The sequence below is a fragment of the Protopterus annectens genome, chromosome 10.part0 (assembly GCF_019279795.1).
Source record: "Protopterus annectens isolate FY-2018-M chromosome 10.part0, PAN1.0, whole genome shotgun sequence".
NCBI classification, from domain to species: Eukaryota; Metazoa; Chordata; order Ceratodontiformes; family Protopteridae; genus Protopterus; species Protopterus annectens.
In genome coordinates, this window is record NC_056744.1 from 80,171,250 (window position 1) to 80,187,726 (window position 16,477).

Genomic DNA, 16,477 nt, shown 5'->3' on the forward strand with positions numbered 1-16,477 from the left:
TAAATTAAACTAAGGGTAATGCTGCTCAACAACAGTTGTATTAACCTCATATTGTGGCCACTCAGGACTCTCCTCAGTATGGAGAAGAGCAATATCTGTGCACTGACAGACACCTGGTTCAGGCTTGCTTATGCACACCAGCACATGTTTCATACCATGCTGTCTGACAACAAGACTTGGAACAGACAACACAACTAGGGGGAGTATCCATATACATCACAGATACACACACCTCCAGGTTAGTAGCATTGCACAAAGCATCACAGACCATACATATACAACTACCATTGTGCAATACTGCCTTTCAGTTTGTTGCCTGCTACAGAACACACTCCCAAACTCAGGAGCCACACTCAGCTTTTGTGAGAACTATGAAGAATATGAAGGTCTCCACAGACACCATTATATTGTGTGACTTCATATACACACATATTGACTGGGGATACTACTCAAGCCCTGACAACCTCACCCAACAGTCACTACAATTTGTAGACTCATATGCTTTGGCACAACCAGTCAGCACAGCCACAAGGGAGAATACATATTGGACCTGCTCATCACCAACATGGGGACTCTATGTTCCACACCAGCGATATACCCCTTATTGGTAAGGTCAGAACATACATGTATCTCACAGGAAATACATATACCCTCCACACATCCATCCTGGGTAATCTTGGTGAACTTCTCATGAGCCAACATCTCACTTCACCAAAGCAAGGTGGTATCCTTCAGAGATCCTAAGACAGTGGCATATATGGCTCACACTGCTCCATCCTTTACATACACATTCTATGGACACCTAGTGGACTGCATGGATTGTGCTATCCCAAATAACAACAAGACCCACTACTACAATGGCAGGGGACCTGTCTGATAGACCCCAGCCATTAATAATTAATAGGGTTGGGAGGGTGGCCTAATGGTTAAGGTGTTTGCCCCCTTAACACAAGGTGTGAGGTTGTTGAGGTCTCACAAGGGATGGCTAGGAGCTTAAAAAATGGCTCGCAAGGGCAGTTAGCTTAGTACTAACCTATGAACTATGAACTATGAACTATAATAAGCTGTACAACGTCAGGAGGATGCTAGTACATGATAGAGCACAATCCCAGACTGGGAAGGCATATGTGATCTGTACTAGCAGACAGCTACAATCACTCATGGACTTTTCTAAGGGCCACTTCTACCAGACAATTGCACCTGACACGTAGGACTATCACACAGCCTTCTTCAGTTATGTCAGGAACCTGGGTGGACACTCACTGATATGCTGTGAGTTACTGCATACTGACTAAACCTACCTTGAACCCACTGGCATTGCCTACATCCTGGCATACAGGTTCAGTGCAGATGTCTCCCACCCATCCCCCCTAAGGAGCCACTATCCATCCCAACAGAGTATAACCTCCCTGACATCACACAGTAACAGGTGAGTGCTGCCCTCCCCACAGCGTACATCACAGTATCAATGTGACCAGATGGTGTCCCAGCCTGCATCATACACGAGCATCATGACAAACGCAACCCTCACATTACATCACTGTTCAATATCGGAGTTACCACAGGATATGTACCCAAGGAATGGCGTACTGCAACAGTGGTCCCGCTCCACAGAGTTGATGCCACAATGGACCACAGACAATATTGCCCTATAAGCCTATGTAGCCTGTTCTGCAAAGCTATGGAGCATATTGTCATAGGACTCCTACACACAGACATCAGGAAACTACAGACACTGTGTCCTACTCATTTCAACATTGTTGTGGGCAGATCTTGCCTCTTGAACCTGTAGGTATTCTTTAAATGGCTAACAGGTCCATCGACATAGGGACGGCTGTCCACACAGCCTACCTGAACCTTGCAAAATCATTCAACACAATAACCCACTGGGACATTATGCATAGGCTCACCAGCGTCAATTTGGACACATATCTCACACAATGGATTGACACCTAGATCAGGTATAGCACCCACATGGTCAGAATTGCAGGTGCCATGTCTGACTATACATCAGTTACACATGGCATCCCACACAGCTTGGTCCTGGGATCTCTCTTGTTTAGCATATATTTGTCTTACGTACAGGCTATCACAGGGGGAATATGGCTGAACATGTTTGCACTTGACTGCAATCTGGGTGCCATGATCAACTCTCCAGCTGCCATATGCATACTCAATCAGGGTCTCACAGACATGGATGACTGGTGCCTGAGCCATGGCCTACAGCTAAATGCCATTAGTTGCATAGTTATCCCCTTTGGGAGTAACAAAATGCCCACACATTACCACATAGGTAGTACTCCATTACATACAGTAGAAGTTGTGTAGGGTTTGGGGACATCACTTGTTTGTACTGTTGCCTTTAACATTCACATTGCCAAAGTGGTTGGACACACCTTCTATGTGTGCCACCTTATCCCATATGGTTTCACATCTAGATCGAGTGAGGTCATTGTGCCCCTATACTCATCACATCCATGCTTGGTTACAATGCCACATTTGGGGTGTACCTTACCTGACACCTGCAGCAACTCTACTGGCCACAGACGGTCCTCACAAAGCAGATCTAGGGACTCACACAGATGGCCTGCATAGTTCAGACATGGTAACTCCAGCTCTACTCAGTCGCTTACCACATACTCAGATATGATGTGTGCCTGCTGTTTACAGCTATACCCTGGACATGCTCCACCTCAGGATATCCAACTCCCTTGGAGCTACACACTGCAGGGACATATACCTTAGCACAGATGTTAATAGGACATTGTGGAGGGACAGATTCTTATCCCAGAGGCTCCACTCACTACAGAATGTAATCCCAGTTTCACATAGGCAGAGCCACCCACTGACCACCTACTGGAGACATCTTGACGACTGTATGGGTGATTGTATATTTACCCCTGGGATATCTTCTGTGTCCCTGCTAGACAGAGGCACACTAGCATAAACATACATGGGCTATCTTGTGTGACCTACTATTCACACACACAGTATAGTAATCTGACAGGGTTGCGAATGCCAAACACACTCTGGCTAGGCTTGTACATGCCCTAGGGCAGATAGCCTAATAGCGACCTCTGAAGCTATGCTAATGTTCATGATGCACAATGTTTATTGCTGATACTGTTTGCAGGTATTTATCATCTTTGCTTTACCAGTTACCATGAAGAACTTCAGTATCTGCAGAACATATTTGATTATGACAGGGTTCCACTATATTATAGATGTGTCTGTTGTCATATAACTGTGTGCACAGGGTGGATTGCTGTATAGTGACAGGTTCCTGGGTTAACACATGCAACTGCCAGATATGCGTGGTCCATTGCTGTACTCAGACATGGCCTAAGTGTGTGAGCATGCCCAGTTCTGACATTCCATGTTTTGTTGCCTGACATTTGTCTCATTTATTCGTGTGTGAGCATGCCCAGTGTGACCCTTCAGTATGTTGCTATCTGAGGTCCACTACATTTGCTGATGTGTGCGAACATGACCAATATTAACATTTATACTGTGTGTGTTGGAAGTCAGGTTCTGTTCTCACTGCAGGACTCATCTTTGTGTCATAACTCAACAAGGATTATGCTGTGCCTGCAGGGTTTCCATGGAATACCTTGCATAGACTTATCAACATTCCATCATACAGGTGGACCACTGCAATACTGTCATGGTTTAGTGGTTAAGTACTTTGGCTATAGTGCACAGTATCCTGGGTTCGAGGCCCATTACTGCTTTATATTTTCATACTGAGCAGACCAGACTGCTTAAGGGCCAGTTATGTAAATATGAGAATGTTGGCTTTTGTTCAGCTATGCCCTACTTAGACCAGGCTTGTCCGACATTGCTCAATATTCACTAACATTGCTGGACATTGCCCAGTATTACTGAACATTGACCACAGTTGTGCTAGTTGGTGTGTGCGATTTTGTTTGCATATACTACATGGCGGTAATTGCTGTTTAGCACTGCTTTATATTGCTTAACACATGGCATTCATGCCTTAGGTGGTGCTGCAGGGCTGCCTATGTTGGATGCACATACTACACACCCTGCACATGTTTGGAAGCAGGTAGTGTCAAATTAGGCATCCCTTTTACTTTATGTGTGAGTTGGAGAGAGATATCATTTCCAGAGTTCCTACTGAGCCAGTGTTTGTGCTATGCATTGCCTCTTTGCCAAGGCCAAAGCATACTGGGCATGCATCCTTCTGCCTACTCGGGCAAGCTCAGGTTGTTACTCCTCTGAGTCACACTCTGCCGGTGATGGCCTTGGCAATGGTGGGGGGCTGTTTGGCCCAGGCCTATGCAGGTCCTGCTGCAGCTGTTTTCGCAGGATCATATTATGTAGCATAGCACATACCATGACAATTTGGGTACATGTAGTTGGTGAGTACTGCAAGGCTCCACCAGATGTGTCCAGGCACCAGAACCATGACTTGAGCAGCCCAAATACACGCTCTATTACATTAAGTGTCTGTGTGTGTGCCTCATTATGGCATTCCTGTTCAGGTGTGTGTGCATTTCTGATGGGTGTCATCAGCCACAGCTCCAGTGCATAGCCAGCATCCCCCACTAGGTAACCATGAGGGATGTCCGCATTGGCAAATGTCTGGTACAGCTGCATCAGATGCCAGATATGGGAATCATGGTAGCTTCCAGGGCAGCCTGCACACACATTCAGTATTATGCCCTGGGCATCACACATGACCTGGCAGTTAAAGGAGGGGAAGCCCTTATGGTTGAAGTAGACCCTACCCCGCTCGCCAGCTGGTGCTTTGATGCATATGTGTGTGCAATCTATTGCACGCACTACCTCAGGGTATTCCGCTATTTGCTGGAAGAGACGCATATTGCTGGCCAATACCTCATGAGAATTGGGAAAATATACATGATCACTGACATGTGCTGACATGGCATCTAGAAACTGGTGTAGTACCCTGGATGCTGATGCCTGTGATATCCCCATCATATCACCAGTTGTTCTCTGGAAGGTACCTGTTGCTAATATTCTTAGGCCAACACATACCTTGGTTTCCACTGGGATGGGTTCCCCTCTGTTGGTTCTGTGTATGAGGTGTGGCCTGCACAGCTCAACAATTTGCTGCAGGAGGTCTTTGTCCACTCTATAGCGCTCCACTATCTCAAGCGCATGTAGCCCCTGGTAGGTTACCCTGGGCCTGTACACTCTTCTCCGTCTCCTCACTGTGGGTTGTCCAGCAGCATTTTCATTGTCACCACCCTCAGCATGTTGCATATGTTGCCTTATAACAGCAATGGCAGCCCCTAACATTTCTTTGTCTCAGTAAAGCTTTTTCAGTTTTCACTTCTATTAGCTTACTGCAGTGTCTGTTGTGAGAAACATAATGTCGGCAGAGTTTTAAGTGCTAGACTGGGCTGGGCTAGTGTACTGCCTGTATAATTGCCTGATTCTGATTATTTTCAGCTGCTAGCTCTGCTAGTACTCCCTGGTAGCTTCCTACTATTTGTTGTGCTTCCTTTTTCCTTTCTGTTTCCTCGGGGTGGGGAGCGCTGCACACACAAGCGCAAACATGCACACAGCAGCTAATATGCGCACACACATGCTTACACGGACTAAAACCTGCTTATTCGGGTTAAAACACATGCACACCAGCGCAAACATGCTTACACCTCTTTAAACAGCCTTATACATGCTTACTCCGGCTTAAACGTGTGCACTCACGCTTACACTCGCGCACTCTGTCTTACTCGGGTTTACAGGCACGCACATGCGTGCATGCACACTCAGCAAGAAACTTTGGTGTTATCCATGGCATACACCTTCCATTTCTTGCCTTTCCCTAGCTTACCTGTTGACACACCTCTTTCCATGATGTGTAAATGACAGTGGACACATGCCACTCTGCTCCAATAAGCTTCACTTCTTTCATACATACCCCCCTCATGATGTCACCTATCTTCTACTCTGTTACTCCCCATATTCTACTCCTACACTCTACTGACTGTGCTCATTTGCTATGTAAACTAGTGATTCACTATCCTAACACTCATTTACATAGGATTGCCTACTAATGCTTGGTTACATCTCTTAGACTGAGCTTCCCCCCTTAGCAACCTCTACTCGGTGGCCATGCTGTCTTCAGCCTGCCATTCCCTTGCATTGTATATTACCACTTTCAATAAAATCCACATTTGTGGGTTTTAATTTGTAGTATTCTGGGTTTTAGAGCACAGCTCGTTTGCGCGGCGCTGCACTACGCTTATACATCGGAAATCGCCGAAAAAAATTATTATTTTTATTTTAATTTTGCATCAGGGAACATTTCCAATGGCCGTATATTTGGCCATTGGCATGCTTCCTGCACTGGATGCAACCTTTATTTGGAGCTGTCACGGCTCCGTTTTGCTATTTGCAGAATGGTACTCAGTTGTCAACTGAGTACATTTCTGCAAATAACACTGCTCTTACTCGGACAGGTTCGGGTTTCCTGAATCGCAAATCTACCTCATTTGCATGCCTTTTGCCTGCAGTTGAAGTGATTTGCATGTCCCAGCCCTGTCCGTGTAAGAGCCATTTTAGGAGCTCTCTTACACGCCCCTACAGGCTGTTCCTGGATCGCTTGTCGGACATGATGGCTGCATGGAGTCTTACTCTACTCTTAGACTCCGTGCAAGCCATCATGAATCCAGCCCATAGTCTGTATCACAGATACAATGCTGAAATATTGATTCAGACACCAGAAGATGATGCCTGCAATTTCTTCTGTATTCTATGCCCACAGATTCTACTAAGTAAGATCCCGATTGGCACATACACCTCTCACTTGACCAATTCGATCAAAACCTTTCACAATTTGCGTCCTCACTATCTCTCCTTTTTTCAATGGATGAAGACATCTGCTCATTTTATCATAGTTGTCATTCTGGAATGAACACTTTTTGAATAGTTGGGCTTTGATTGCTCTGGTGTTTTTAGCATTAGGCACCAACAAACTAGAAATGATGAGCAAGGCTGTTCTGGTTTGCCTAGACAGAAGTCTCTGAGCAGGTGAGCCAAGTAAATTGTCACAGGGTATGTTTCTGAGATTAAGCAAATTCAAGAAAACATCAGTATTGTCATGCTTTGACCTCTCTAGTAATTGCTTTATACTGCATGTTCAGCTAGGCCATTTGAATGTGGGTACTCAGGACTACTCATAACATGGATTAAGTCCAACTCTTTTGCAAATTTCTGAAATAGCTGACTGATAAACTGGACACCGTTGTCAGAAATAAATTTGTGTGGACTACTATGGACTAAGAAATTATGTTTCAACTTAGTAATGACAGTACTGGACATTAGGTTAGGTAACAGATCAATCTTGAACCAGTTTGAATAAGAGTCTATCAACACTAAGTTGTTGTTGTTGTTTGTCTTTCGGCTTTTCCCGGTAAGGGGTCACCACAGTGGAACTTCAGTCTGCTAATGATTGGCAGTAGATTTTTATGAAAAACCAAGGTGCCAGCTCGACACCCAACCTTCAATGAAGGCACACCCATTTATGCACACATGTCTTTCAAATGCTACCCAACCGTGGGGAGGACATGCAGACTCCACACAGAAGGCACTCCCAAGCCAAGCCGAGAATCAAACGGGAGAACCTCTTGCTGTGAGGTAACAACGTTACCGCCATTCCACCACTAATGTTGACTATTCCACTTGAATATGTCAGTGTCTACTGTTGACCAAGGTAATTCAGGAATCTGGTTTAGCTGAAGTGGCTCTTTTTGCAAATGCGGTTTAGTACTATTACATACTGAACAAGATAAAGTACTTTATCGATATCTTTTGACAGAGAAAGCCAAAATACTAGTCCTGTAGCCCTTCTTTTGGTAGCTTGAAACCTGGGCGGCCACGATGCAAAATATGGATGTACTCATGTTCTAAGGAAGTAGGAATGACAACTTTAGGACCTTTGAAAATGATACCATCTTTCATCAACATCTCATCTCTGTAAGGAAAATAAGGTTGCACTTCTGTTGGTACACAAGATTGCTTTGACGGCTATCCAGCATTGATGAATTGGTTGAGTTTTTGCAAAACTGGATCAGTCTTTGTATGATCTCTTAGCTCATCAAGTCTTGTGGTAGAAAAATTACACACTTTGTTGACATCAAAGTCAAAATTCTCTGCATCAAGCTTTTCTATGGTATTTCTGGGTGATCTGGATAAGGTATCAGCCAGATAAAGAAGTTTGCTGTATGTATAGACTATTTTGAAGTTATACTTTTGTAATCTGAGCATCATTCATTGTAGTCTTGCTGGAGCTGTATGCATAGGCTTCTTTAAAATAGTGGCTAGAAGTTGATAATCAGTCTCACTCTAGATAGCTCGGCCATAAACATAATCATGCAACTTTGAACATGCAAACAGAATTGCCAAAAGTTCCTTCTCAGTTTGAGCATACTGCATCTCAGTTTGTGTAAGAGTTCTAGATGCATAGGCTACTGGTCTGCCCTCTTGAAGAATAACTGTACCAAGACCGAACTTTGAAGCATCACAGGAAAGAATTACTGGTTTGTGGACATCATAGTATCTTAACATAGGTGGACTGGCAATTTTCTGTTTCTGGTCATTAAATGTTCTCTGCTGTTGTTCCAACCATGACCCGGTAACATTTTTGCATGTCAGCTCTCTTAAGGGTGCTTATAATTCACTGAAGTGTGGTATAAACCTGCCCAAATAGTTAACCATACCAAGAAAAAGCTGTAAGGCTTCGGCATTGTCTGGAGCTGGCATCTCAAGAATGGCTGTTTGTTTGGAAGACTGGTTGTAAGCCTGAACTGGTAAATAAATAGCCAACGTAAGTAACTTTTCTCGGCCTGAATTTACATTTCAGAAGACTGAGCTTTAGATTCACTTTATGTGCTCTTTCCAGAACTTTCCTGAGGTTTCTGTCATGCTTTGCTTCACCATTGCCTCCAACTAGTAAATCATCTACTATTATAGCACACGGAAAGCCTGGAAAAATTTGCTGCATTGCACTCTGAAAGACTTTACTGGGAGAATTTATTCCAAAAGGCATTCTGAGAAATCTGTGTCTACCAAATGGCATACTGAATGTAGTCAGTAGTTAAGATTTGCAATCAAGCATTACTTGCCAAAATGAATTCTTTGCATCATGGACAGAAAAAACAGTGGCATTTGACATGAGGGTAGTAACTTCCTCGATTGTATGCATAGAATGATGGTGGTCTCTTTAATGCTTTGTTTAAGTCTCTTTGGTCAATACATATTCTGATTTCATCTGAGCTTTTCTTATGAGCAACTACCATGGAAGACACACATTCAGTTGGTTCTGTAACTGGACAAATCACACCTTGCTTCACCATTTTATCTAAATGGACTTTGACTCTGTCCTGCATAGCTATAAGAACTCTTTTTGCTGGTCTGACCACTGGACTGACCTCTGGGTCTAATTTCATGGAGTACACAACTGGAAGTTTACCTAGCTTGTCTTTGAAAATATCAGCATACTCTGTGAAAATAGCATCGGTGAAACTGGAACTGGGACGTGCTTACATTATCGACTTCTTTGGTAAAAGAAAGCAGTTTCATTTTTAAACTGTCTCTGAGACCTAATAATGACTGTACAGGTCTTAACAAAAAACTGAGGGTAATGCTACTCAATGCCAGAAGTCTAAACCTCAAAATGCACACACTCGAGGCACTCCCCAGTATGGAGAAAACTGACATATGTGCAGTACCAGAAACCTGGTTTATGGCTCCAGAGAGCACCCCAGCACTACTAGGCTAGAACTCATACCATACATTTCGGCCACAAAACCCAAACCAAAATACAAAAGGTGGGGGCGTATCCATATTCATCAAGGATACCCACACCTCCAGGTTAGTGGCACAACACGATGTTTCAGAGATCATCCACATGCAACTAACAACGGGCAAAACTGCATTTCAAATTGTAGCTTGCTACAGCTCACCCACCATGTCCCAGGACTCCCATTCTGCATTTCTGGAAACACTGAGAAACATAAAGGTCTTACCAAAAACCCTAATATTGGGTGATTTAAATTACCCAAACATTAACTGGGAGAACTACTCAAGTACTAACTCCCTTGCCCAACATTGCCTAGAATTTATAAACTCAAATGCCCTGGTTCAACTGGTCAACACTCCCACCAGAGGAGACAACTTATTGGACCTGGTCATCACCAACATGGGTGACCAGTGTTCCACACCGGAGGTCAACCCCTCACTGGTTAGATCTGACCATAAACAAATCACTTTGGATATCCACATTCCACCCCCACCCCCGGACAAGAAAACCACTGTGAAAAACTTTTCAAAAGCAAACTTCACGTTACTTAAGACCGAGGTGGAAAGTTTCAAAGCCCGCTGCAAAATCCTTTACTAATGCATTTTATGGGCACCTGCAAGAATGCATGGATCATGCCATCTCAAGCAAAACCAAGACTCACTCCTTCAAGAAAAGGAAACCAGTCTGGTGGACTCCTGCCATAAACAAGCTATACAACAGAAGGAGGAAACTAGTGCAGAAAAGAGTAAAATCCCAAGAAGGGAAAGACATCACTGATCAGTATCAGCAATAAACTACGATCCCTCATAAAATCATCCAAGGCGAGCTTTAAAAGAAAAATTGCCAAGGACTCCAAAGATAACCACAAGGCATTCTTTAGCTTTGTCAAGAATCTAAGTAGCAATGCTCAGATCTGCTCGGAGTTAGTGCAGAATGGCACAAAATACACTGAACCGACCAATATCGCCAAAATCCTGGCAGAGAGGTTTAGCGCAAACTTCACCCCCCTCTCACCCCCAAAAGGGCCCATAACCATACCAGAAGAATGTAGAGTCCCTGAAATCACAGACACTTGAGTTAAAACAGCCCTCTCCAAAGCCAAAAATACAGCATCAATGGGACTGGATGGTGTCCCAGGCTGCGTCCTATATGAGCTCAAAGACGAACTAACCCTTCACCTAAACACACTGTTCAAACTCAGCCTCTCCACAGGCTACATACCCATAGAGTGGAGCACAGCAATGGTTATTCCGCTCCACAAAGGTGGAGCCACAACAGACCCCGGGAACTATCACCCTATAAACCTGACTAGCTTGGTCTGCAAGGCTATGGAGCGCATCATCATGGAACTCATTAACAGAGACATTGGGAACCTCCAAACACTAGACCCTACCCAGTTCTGCTTTGTTAAGGGCAGGTCATGCCTCCTAAACCAGGTGAACTTCTTTGAGACAGTTACCAAGGCTATAGATGAGGGAAAGGTGGTACACACAGCCTATCTAGACATCGCTAAGGCCTTCAACACCATTCCCCATTCTGGTATTATAGACAAGCTCGCCAGCCTGAACATAAACCCCTACATCACAAGATGGGGTGCCAGCTAGCTCATGGACAGAACCCACATGGTGAGAGCTGCGGGAGCTAGGTCCAACTCTAAACCAGTTACAAGTGGCGTTCCCCAGGGCTAAGTCCTAGGACCCCTCCTGTTCGGCATATACTTCTCAGAGGTACAGGCAAGCACAGGAGGACTACGGCTGACCAAGTTCACAGATGACTGCAAACTAGGGGCTATAATTGACTCTCTGGCTGACACAGACATCCTCCAAAAGCGTCTCACTGAGACGGATACCTGGTGTCAAAATCATGGCCTCAAGCTAAATGAGAAAAAGTGCATAGTCACCCCTTTGGAAAAAACAAATTACCCACAAACTACCACATAAGTGGTAGTCTCCTAAATACGGAAGACATAATAAGGGATCTGGGGACCCAAGTAGATAGTAATCTCACCTTTGATAATCACATTGCCAAAGTGGTTAGAAAATCCTTCTACATGGCCCACCTAATCACAAAAGGGTTCACATCCAGATCAAAAGAGGTCATTGTGTCCCTCTACTCATCACTCATCAGACCCATCATAGAGTACAATGCCCCATTTGAAATGTACCTTACAAGACACCTGCAACAGCTGGAAAGACCACAGAAGTACCTCACCAAGAGGATCACTGGCCTCAAACAGATGCCCTTTGCAGCTCGACTGAAGAAACTCCAGCTGTACTCGGTTGCATACCGCCTACTCAGAGGTGATTTCTGCCTGACATACAAGGCCATGTCCAACCCAGAATTGATGGACATGCTCCACCTAAAGAAAACCTTATCCCCTCAAGCCACACACTCTAGGGATCTAAACCTCACCACAACAATAAATAGGACATGCTGGAGGGATAAATTCCTGTCCCACAGACTTCCCATGCTTTGGAACAAGATCCCAATCTACATTAGGCAGAGATCCTTGCTAACACTCTTCAAAAGAAACCTTAACGAGTGGATGGGAAACAGAAGTTTACCCCGGGGATCACTTCAGTGGCTCTGCTGGACAGAGGCACATGGAACTAATCTAAGGGGGTGGCGAAAGCCAACACATTCTGGCTAGGCTTATAAATGCCTTTGGGCAGATAACCTAGTACCTATGAACCTATGAACCTATAACTACATAAAACTGCAAGCCGTAACTGTTCCCAGCTGAATAGCATGAAAGCACTATTGAGCCTTCAGTTTGAATCTCTTCACCTCCATAAGCAACAAGCTTTGCACAATTGGCCAAATTAAGTTTTTCACCAGCTCTTAATCTAGCAAATGTTTCTGCTGACATAACATTGCACTGTGAACTAATGTCCACTTTGAGATCTGTGGGTTTACCATTAATCAGGACATTACAAAACACTTTGTTTTTTTTCCAACAAATCTACTGCATTATTTTTTTCACCAACCACTGATACACCATCTACATATAAAGTAGAGTTGCAGTTTTTTAAATGATCAACTTGCTTTTTTGAGTAACCTTTTTTTAATAAATGAATGAGGCTTGCTTGATTTACAAAGCTTTTGAAAGTGGTTTCATTTTTTAAACTTGTGGCATTGCTGACCAAATGCAGAGCATTTTTCTCTTTTGGACTCGTGACTGGCACCACATTTACGACAGTTAACAATAAGACTTGACTTGGGTTTTGCTGATTCACCCCTGTGCTGCACTGAGCATGTCCATTTTACTGAGCTAGTATTAGAACTTGCTGGAAAGGTATGGGCTGTCTCTGAAATCCCACAGGGGCTGCAGCTGCCATGAGCTTATGCTTGTTTCTGTTAGCCACGTTCTGCATGCTGTCTACATTTGCTCTAGAGGCTACTGAAACCATGCTCTTATCACTTGCAAGCATGTTTGTGTGCCTTTCTGTAAGCTCATGTATTTGACAAATCTCTATGGCTTTGCTCAACGTTAAATCACTCTCATGAAGCAAAATCTTTTTCACTGCAGTTTTCTTAACACCACACACAAGCCTGTCCTTTATCAGCTCAGCTTTCAGATCACCAAAATCTGCACATTTTAGCTTTGTTTCTCAAGTCAGTAATGTAAGCAGCAAAAGTTTCTTCTGGCTTTTACTCTCTTCTATAATAAAGTGCCTCTCCAATGTAACATTTGTCTGGGGGTTACACATTTCTCTAAATTTACATTTCAAGCAGTCATGGTCCTCCCTTGATTCAGCTTGTGCCACAATGTGACAGTTTTTCCCTTCTCCTGCATATACTGCTGGTGCATACACAAATAAATGTGCTCTTTCAATGGCTTCTGACCCCACTATATTAAGCAGAATAAATGCCCTTGTATGTGCATCTTTATCAGAAAAAGCTGTTTGTATGAAAATATTATATTCCTGCTCAAATACTGTCCAATTTTCTGCAATATTGTGATCAAACACAAGTGAACTGGGTCTGCAAAATGCCTCTGCCATACCAACACACAGTAATAAAGACCCTTGGAATTATGTATGGGCATGCACACATATATATCAGAAATTTATGCCATAAACGTCTAATTACGCTCAATAGCACAACATACTCTTCAAAATACTGCACTTTGTGAAATAAGTCTCCATAGCACAAGAAACACTTTGAAATCACTGTACTTTGTGAAACCACTCCTGTCAGTGTAAGAAACATTTCAGAATGACTACACAAATTGTACACTGCACAAGAAACTTCTAGAAATGACTGTATTCTGACTGCACTTTGTGAAATAACTGTACTTTACACACAGTTAACTCTTTGAAATAATTGTACTGTAATAAAGCACACACTGCAAATACTTTGCACACTCTGAAATACTTTGAACAACTTTAGTTATACTTCCAATATCTTTAGTCAATACAAAAGAATAACTCATATCAAAAAATGCGGTTTACTAAAAAATGCAGTTGCTTTGCTTTTCCATGCTTATCTTGCCGTTTTATTGTACTTGCTATGCTTGTTTGACTTTTATTCTGCTCTTTATACTTTTCTTGTGCTCGTTTTACTTTTAACATGCTTGTTATGCAAATCAGAAGTAATTCTGAGTGCTCAAATACTTTTATCAAATATCATGGTTTTGAACATGTTGTTTAATCAATAATACTTTTTGTGTTTTTTTGTTTGATTAATAATGTGTTTTCTGCTTTGTGTTTGATTAATAATATGTTTTGCACTTTTCTATCATTTTTTTTAATAAGCAATATTAAAGCAAAACTAAACAATATAATATGAAATTAAGTGGGGGGCTTTGCCCCCCCCACCACATTGTGGGGGGCTGTGCCCCCCACACACCCCTAACTATATATTCTAACTCCAGGGTCGCACTACAGTGGGGAAGGGGGCATATCCCATTTACTTGTCAATAATACTTGTTGGTCAAATGAAGTGTCGGTCAAATTAATTGTCGGTCAAATGGGGTCGGGCAAATGGGTGTTGGGCAATCGGTAGTTCGGGCAAATGAAGTAGATCCATATAATATATATATATATATATATATATATATATATATATATATATATATATATACATATCTTTACTAGTCCTCAGCTGAGTGTCCAAGCTAAAACCTCTAGCACCCTTTCTATCCAACCAGTGCTTTGTGTCCCTGCCCAAGTAGCTGACACACACACACACACACACACACACACACACACACACACACACACACACACACACACACACACACACACACAGACACTCCTGGGGAAGGCTGGCACAGTTTCTGCAGTTGTGCCCCTTAATCCCAGACTATGCGGTAGTTCCACTTGCCACCACCCACTAATACTTAGCTACTCAAAGGCCCTTAAAAGCATGTCCAATTATTACTGTGCAATATTATTATCCAATTGGTAGTTGTGACTAAACAGCCAAGGCTTATTTAGAGTGACATGGAGAGTAAACTCTATAAATATGCAATGTACTCTAGAGCTTAAATTATCTCTACACAAAACAGCCATAGTTGAAAGGTTTTAAAATATTTAATAATAAATAATTAAAACCACAAGACAATACTTTCTACTACACAGTGCTAGTCAAGAGTTCAGAGATTACACAGAAATACTGAAAATAACTCAGTAATACAGTTCTGACATCACAGAAAAACACTTAGTCTGATCTTTCTAGTTTCTAGCTATTTCTAAAAGTAAACACAAGTCTAAGATAACTTACATATGAGCAAGACAGTGCTGTGAGTTGGATGGTCCAGACAAAAATGCTTAATGCCTCCTGATTCTCTCTGTTTAACTTGCTGTTTTCAGTCCTGATTCCCATTACATTATTTCACACTTTCCTGGTATTCCCAGGCTAACAGATACTACATATTTGTTATCTTGCACCTGCAGGAAACTACAGCCATAAAAGACATTCCATATGTAAACTCTAGTAATTATTCCTTAAGTTAAAACAATAGGCAGGATGCTTCACTCTAGACTCATCAACTCCAAATTCTAACTTCAAAGGGACAGACATGAAATAATTTTCATTTCAAAGGACAGACAAGAAGTGCTTGACTTAGCTTTCTTTACAGCAGAGGGCAACGTTGCTACATTGTTTTAAGTTCAACATTTCACAGCATATTCTTTCATTTAAGAAAACAAGCCTGTATTTCAACATTTATATTTACAAATAATAGAATTATCTGCAAAATTCTATCAGGCTAGTTTGGCAGCCTTCATCTATCTTCACCCAATCTTCACACCTGTTGTCCATCCTCAGTAAACAAGTGCATAAAGGGAATTAAGACCTTATCATCCAGACAGTCAGCTGAAGTTGATTGGGGTTGGGGTGTATCAAACACCCCTGATCTTTTGTGAATAGAACCAGTTTGTGAGGAAGCTTGCAGCAATTCCTACTGGCCTTTTCCAAAAGAAGGGCAAAACATGGTTGCCTGGGCCAGAAGGGAATCATCAAAATGATATTTGTGATTTCTTCTGAATCTTCAGTAGTACCCTGGATATCAGTGAAAGTGTGGAAAAGCATGCAGGAACATTCCTGTCCAAGGAAAAGAAAACGCATCTGTCTATCAGGACTTCTTGGGTGGAGCCCTTGAGCAAACTCTTGCCAGCTCATTGTTCCCAGAGGAGGCAAATAGGTCAACCTGAGGAACTCCCCTCAATTGGATCACAT